Below are 7,598 nucleotides of genomic sequence, written 5' to 3' on the forward strand. Positions count from 1 at the left end.
ACTAAAATTGTGCTTATCCTGGAAGTTCTTTTCTAGGTTCTTGGTCATACTTTGTTCCAGCTTCCTTTGTCAAAGATGACAATATATGTATGTACTTGTATTTGGTCTTAAACTAATGGAATGGTTTAATTAAAAAATAAAGATTCTGTAGATGAAGATGCTCACCGTTTTAAAAAAATTTTCATTTTGAAGATTGTGTCTCATCAGTATTCAGACCATAAATGTACACATTTATGAAAACAAAACTCCTCCGGTGGGTCAGCGATAAGTTTACGGACTTAGAACGCTAAAATCCGGAATACCTTTGCTAACAGAACAGCAATGACAAAGAACTTTATTTTGCGTTTTGCTAACAAAAAATATTACAATAACTTTTGAGCTTTGGTACAAAATTAGTACTAATATTAAAAATGGAAACTTGGGGCATGGAGTTGAAAGAACTCTTAGAAAGGACCTGATAGCTGGTTTCTCTACTGGCGCTGATATGGTTAGAAAATATCAGGTAATTTATTTTGGACGTTTCATGTTTCACGTTTTGAATTAAGCAACTACTCCAACAACGTTCAGAGTTAATAAAGTATGTGTATTTCTATTTGTTTGCTCCCCAGTGGCACAGCGATATGTCTGCTGACTTACAACGTTAGAAATCGGGTTTCGATACCAGTGGGGGAAGAGCACAGATATCCTATTGTGTAGCTTTGTGCTTAGCTTCAAACAAACAAATACATTTGTTTATTTGCTGGAGTTTCGCGCAAAGTGCCCCCGGTGGCACAGCGATATGTCTGTGGACTTATACTGCTAGAAACCGGGTTTCGATACCCGTGGTGAGCTGAGCACAGATAATCCTTTGTGTGGCTTTGTGCTTAATAACAACAACAACAATCGTGCAAAGCTGATCAAGGGTACTTGCGTTCCCAGTTTTGAAGTGACTACCAGAGGGAAGGCAGTTAGCCAACACCACCCACTGCCAACTATTGAACTAATCTTGTCAAATCGAATAATGGGATTTGACTGTCACACTTTTAACGCCCAAAAAATATAGAGATCTACTTTTTTTTATCAATAACGGGATGCAAACCACAGAATCTCGGCTTTTCAGTGTTACACACTAACATTGCCCACTGCATTACCATGATACATTGTTTATATATATATTTTTATGAACAATAACTAATTTATAGCTAAGAGTTTTATCATTGATCTTTAATTTCTTTTTATGTGTAGGAAGGAATAGAAACTGTATTACTTTTGTTTTAAAAATAAAATTTGGAATTATATTTTTGACGTTTTATGTAAGTGTGAATTGTAATATAGAAGGATATGTTTATTATAACTTTGACGTTTACAGAAAATGATCTGTTTAGCATGCACAGTTATTTCTAAAATGTGTGTTATTTGTTAATAAATTGTGCATGAACATTTGTATTAGATAAAAAAAGAATATACCTGGACAAGGAAAAACTTTGGACTTGACTGGGATATTGTTGCTTCTGTTGTGGCGAGTAAATGTGGTAATAAAGCATGTTTACAAAAGTTAAGGAGTCGCTTTGAGCCAAGATCGCCGCAACTTGTTAAACAAGCCAATCTATTGCTATTACCACCCAAATCAAGAAATGGTGAATATTTACCTGAAATTTATTTTACTTTTATACTTAATTTCAAAAATTTGCAATAAAAGTATTTTTACATAACATACAGTACCCTTAACTTAGGAATCTTTTTTAAAACTTGTATATGCTTTTCTTGATTTGTATGTTATAAATAGTTCTGACACAGTTTTCAAACGTTGAAACTTTTACGTCACTTCGAAATTTTCATTATTCATATTTTATCATTATTATGTGTTTAATAATTTTATAGTCAACCCGTGTTTGAGGACGAACAAGGCGCCACCTTATTCACAAAGGACGACTACTTTAGAAACTCCAAGTAATTGTCCTCAACTAAGTTTTGGGTTTTACCTGCCAAATAAAAAACTGGTATTTGAGGATCAATCCGTTTCAACAGTATCAAGTTCAGTAAAACCAGAGGGGTGCGATCACTGGTCACCAATTCACGCCACTGGTACTTGCACTCGACTTACAACAAAATCATTGACTTCAGTTCTTCAACAAAATAACATTCAACAACATCCAAGTCACAAACAAGCTACTGCACCTTATGCACAAATGTCTAACAAGAGCATTCCTACCTCCTCAAAAAATATGAGTCATTACACGATACAGCCACAAGTTAAATTACTAAATAGTCCTACTTGTTCAGAACCGACTCATAGACAAATTTCTCAAGAAGGTCAAAAGGACTCAATGATTAATTCCTTACTTGAACTTCCTTCGTTTTTGCAAACTTCTATAGGTTTGCCGCAGTCACTTTCTCTTCAAACAAAAACTGAAGTACCCACAACTACGGCTCAAACAGTGGTTTACTTAATTGATCCATCCTGTGTGATTTCAGCGTCTCGAACCTTTAAAGTCACATTACCAATGTCGATTTCTTCATCGACGAGTTCATCGCAGGTTTCAGTTGTTTCTCTAATTAACAGCGTTCAACCCATCAGTCCATCAGTATCTAAAGAAGTAAGTACTCAGTCAACATTTGGATCAGTTAAACAACATATAACTAAATCGTCTATTTTAGATACATCTTTGCCTACTGTTCTGGAACCAACGTTAATATCACCTTACATGTCAATCAGTTCTCAAGAACTTATAAAATGCACTTCATTTGAGGAAAATTCAAGTTCAATGGCTCAAAGTAGCAAGACATTGGTTACAACCAATTCTACTATTTCAGAAAATGTCATCAGTTCTACATTATCTGACAATTATTTTTATAGAATTCAAAATGGTTTCGTAGATAATCTTCCTTCATCATCTTCGAATAACTTTTCTTCCAAAAATTACAGAACAGGAGAAGTAACTAATAGTATTTTTTCGATGAAACTTCCAATCTCATCCTCTCACACTTCAAGTTTCTCAACAAAATTCTCTTCTCATAAAACGTGCACAGTAAATGCGCAAGTACCATATTCTCAATCTCATGTTATTCCCATAGTTAAACGATCTGATCCTAGTCAAGAACATTCTTACTATTTTTCTGGAGAAGTCTTGAAATCGACCTGTTCTATGGTGCCTTTTAAGAACGAAACAATTTCAACCAGGTATCCAACAGAACAGCCAATTAAAGAAAAAAGAAAGAAGAAAAGTTATTCCGGATCCAAATGTAAAAGATCAAAAACTGTGTCATTCGCTAATGAGAACAACATTTCTACGAAAGAGAAACGTCGAAATAATTTCAAAGATACTTTACCAGCTCAGAATTCCTCTTTCTCAAACCGAACAAATGGAAGAGAATGCTCTGGAGCCATACACCACGAGTTCAAGGTGACAAGAAAGAAGAAAAAGAAACGACAAAGCAACAAACGAAACAACAGAAAGAAGAAAAAAAACAGGCAAAAAGATCGTTCTGGTAAGGAAAATTTATAATGCTACTTACTCCTTAGTTTATATTGAATGACAAACTTTGATTACTTGGTTTATAAAATTTCATTGCATCAGAAATTATGAAAATCTTTTTAAGAGAACTAATTAGATTTCAACAATATTGTAAGCCTAAAATATTTTAAAGTTCATAAATACTTGAAATTTTTTATTATTATTTTATTTTCAGTTTTTGAAGGTGTCAGGCATCAACCATAGTAATATCAAATTAGTTATATTTTGCTCTACACAAGTTGTGTTTTATACAGTAAAATTAAACAATTATTACATTCGTATTATTATATATGTGTTAGAAAATGTCGAAGGCATCTACTCAAAACTACTTCAAAAAATCCAAATTATTGGACGATGTTTACGCCCAGCTATAGCGGAATCAGAGGGAAATTTAAACCTTAATCGTCTGCTGAAAGGTAAGGTCGTTATTAGTTATGTCGTAATGTGTATTTGACGCTTTGAACAATATCAGTTAAAATATTAAAGCATTATCTGTCATGCTGCAGAGTGAAGTAGCCAGAGCGAATTAAATACTTTGCTCTTCCTTCTGATTTGAAAGAAAAATTCATAAAATTCTCCGAATGTGACAGTTTCAAGTGTTTACACCATCCGTTATGAATTCGGCCGTTAAACAATATATTGTAGCTAACTATGCAATCATATTCTTTACTTGTATTCTTCCTGACACGCAAATTGATATCATCGTGACCAGAATGTATTGTCCAAAGAAATTATTCACGCAACTCCAGAATTTGATGAAAGTTAAATCTTGTTATCCAAATTAAAACAGAATGTCACAGCATTTTTTTTTCTGGGCTATAAAAACTCCACTTAATGTTTCATTGAAAATGAAAAGTGTTCCACGTTTTTTTTTATATTTGTCTCTTCTTTTTGACAGGGAGACCTTTTCGTGATTTAAGAATAATGTATTGTTCTTCCAATAAACGAAAGTAACCATGGTATTTTGGGTTATTGTTGCCTCATATAAACAATTTAAAAGAATTCGAATAAAGTAGGAATTGAAATAAAACATACAGAGATATATGTATATTTTATTTAAAAAGACACACGTATAAATATTTATACTGTTGTGATGGTTATCTTTGGATTATTCAAGTAAAAAAGTATCATGGAAAATTCAATCTACTTTACGAAATCAAAAAGTATTTACTTCCCTGTACTCCATATTCCACAGTTAGCATCACCAACTTTTACCGACAGGCTTATCACAAATAAACTACCTCTAACAAAAAGTATCACTTCCTTACTCGTTTCGTATCTATTTCTTCGTCTAAACAATATTGAACAAAGTAACTAGTTGACAGTAAACTGTATAAATCACAGAACGATTACTCGTTAGCTGACTAACAAATTAGTTAGCCAATAACTTACTCTAACAGACTCATAACTAAAGTTGGCCCGGCATGGCCAGGTGGTTAGGGCACTCGACTCGCAATCTGAGAGTCGCGGGTTCGAATCCCCATCACACCAAACATGCTCGCCCTTTCAGCCGTGGGGGCGTTATAATGTGAGGGGCAATCCCACTATTCGTTGGTAAAAGAGTAGGCCATGAGTTGGCGGTGGGTGGTGATGACTAGCTGCCTTCCCTCTAGTCTTACACTGCTAAATTAGGGACGGCTAGCGCAGATAGCCTTCGTGTAGCTTTGCGCGAAATTCAAAAACAAACAACATAACTAAAGCTAACCTAACACCTTCTTATATACAAATATACAGCTCAAGCTGTTTTCTAGACGTTAGAGTAAGTTCCAGAAATACTGGCCACGCCCATCACGTTAAACTTCCAGATAAACAACAATACAAATTTCTAGAAACGTGTAGGTTAAAAAAAGATTGAGGCTACAACAATACCTAAATTTTAATCAAAAATATAAAAGAAAGTTCTTTCCGCTCCAAAAACAAACATTTGTAATTTGCTTTTTTTTTTAACAGGCTCAACATAGCAATCCCATTTTTAAATCTATACTCTGAACGAGGACTACTGTTAAGAGCAGTAATAGATCGTTTATTTGTAGTTAAGCACAAAGTTACACAATGTGCTCTGCCCACCACTGGTATCGAAAGGTTAGGTTAGGGTATCGAAACCCGATTTCTAGCGTTGTAAGTCCGTAGACATACCGCTGTGCCACTGGGGGGCTTATGGTTTGTTTGTTTGTTTTTTTTAATTTCGCGCAAAGCTACACGAGGGCTATCTGCGCTAGCCGTCCCTAATTTAGCATTGTAAGACTAGAGAGAAGGCAGCTAGTCATCACCACCCACCGCCAACTCTTGGGCTACTCTTTTACCAACGAATAGTGGGATTGACCGTCACATTATAACGCACCCACGGCTGAAAGGGCGAGCATGTTTGGTGTGACGGGGATTCGAACCCGCGACCCTCAGATTGCGATTCGAGCGCTTTAACCACCTGGCCATGCCGGGCCGGGGCTTATGGCAATAGAAGCTTGTGCGGAAAGTTATATAGTGTGACAACAGTAATCTTATTATATAATTTTTTAGCTTCAAGTAATTTTTATTATACAAGATAACAGCGAATCTCTAGAACAAATGATCACAATTTATTATTTTAGTTATGTAGATACAGTTTAAGTTCTTGAAATTAAAGTAGCAAATTTATAATAGAAATTGTGAAAGATTATTTACTATAATTATATTCATTTAGTTTTATACTTTATTTTTCTACATTTTTATTTATTCATTCATTTTCAACACTACTTTTATAATGATACGATGGCTGGGGTGCATGAAAATAAATATATGTACGTAAACGAACATATATAGAAGTTAAGGTATCTCATATAACATTTATTTCGATTTAACTCATGTTGTTTTTACGTACTTCTGGTACTTTTCGAACAGAAAGAATGGCAACATTTTGTGTGTTTTTTCCTAGATATTGAAAGTTCGTTGACATTAGTATCGATATTAAAATCCCGATCACGATTTAACAAGGAAGGCGCGAAGTTATAAGGTAAGTTTATATTTGTTTTTTTCTTTATTTTAGAATGTTTAGAACAAAGTTACGAAAAGGCTAGAGGGAAGGCAATTAGTCAACAGCACCCACTACCAATTCTATCTACTCGTTTTTCATTAAATAGTGAGATTTGAACGTCATTTTTTAGCGCACCCACAATCCCAAAGTGAGGTTTTGTGGTAACGATTCGAGAACCGTAAATCCTCGAATTCACAGTCAGGACTCACTACTCACTCAACCTAACTTATCTGTTGAATAAGCAAACTTCTACAAAGAACCTAAGAATAGATAAAAGAAAATTTACGAGAAAGTACTTCACTTTGTTTCTGTATTTGTCAGCAGAGTAAACTGAAGTGAGTCAAACATTACTTAAAAGTAAAAAACACAAAAACCGACGTTTTTTGGCACATGAAAAGTAAAATCTTTATTAGTTATACAGCCGACTAGTTTTGGTAATATAGTTACCATCATCAGGGCTAGTATCTGCAGTGTTAGCTTAGCACGGGTTAGTGGGTTTTTATAAACAAGGGATGAAAAGTAAATCATAAAGGTTCTAACAGAATATATACTAAGGTAACACTGTAGATACGAGCCCAGATGATGGTAACAGTGTTACTGAAGCTAGTCGGCTGTAACAAATAATAAAGATTTAACTTTTCATTGTGCCCCAAAACGTCGGGTTTTGTGTTTTTCACTCTTAGTATAGTTGCACAATGTGTCTGAAAAGATTTGTTTGTTTGAAGGTAAGCACAAAGCTACACAATGGGCTATCTGTGCTCTGCCCACCACGGGTATCGAAACCCGGTTTCTAGCGTTGTAAGTCCGCAGACATACCCCTGTGCTACTGGGGGCATCTGAAAAGAAATTATCGTACGCTACTTATTAAACTCTTCGTCTTCAGAATATATAAATTTAAGTTTATGAAGTTGTCACATATGCAACTATTTCTTCAAATCCTCTGCTTGTCTGATTTAGATTGATTCAAACTAAGTATAACCTAATCAAAAACACCTTAGATGTGAAAAAATGGTGCGGCCAAAAAAGGATTCAGCGTGCGACTTAAAGGAATGAAATCAAAATTGGCGGCCAAACTGGTAACTACACTTATAGCA

The sequence above is a fragment of the Limulus polyphemus genome, unplaced genomic scaffold (genome assembly GCF_000517525.1).
Source record: "Limulus polyphemus unplaced genomic scaffold, Limulus_polyphemus-2.1.2 Scaffold9, whole genome shotgun sequence".
Classification (NCBI taxonomy): Eukaryota; Metazoa; Arthropoda; class Merostomata; order Xiphosura; family Limulidae; genus Limulus; species Limulus polyphemus.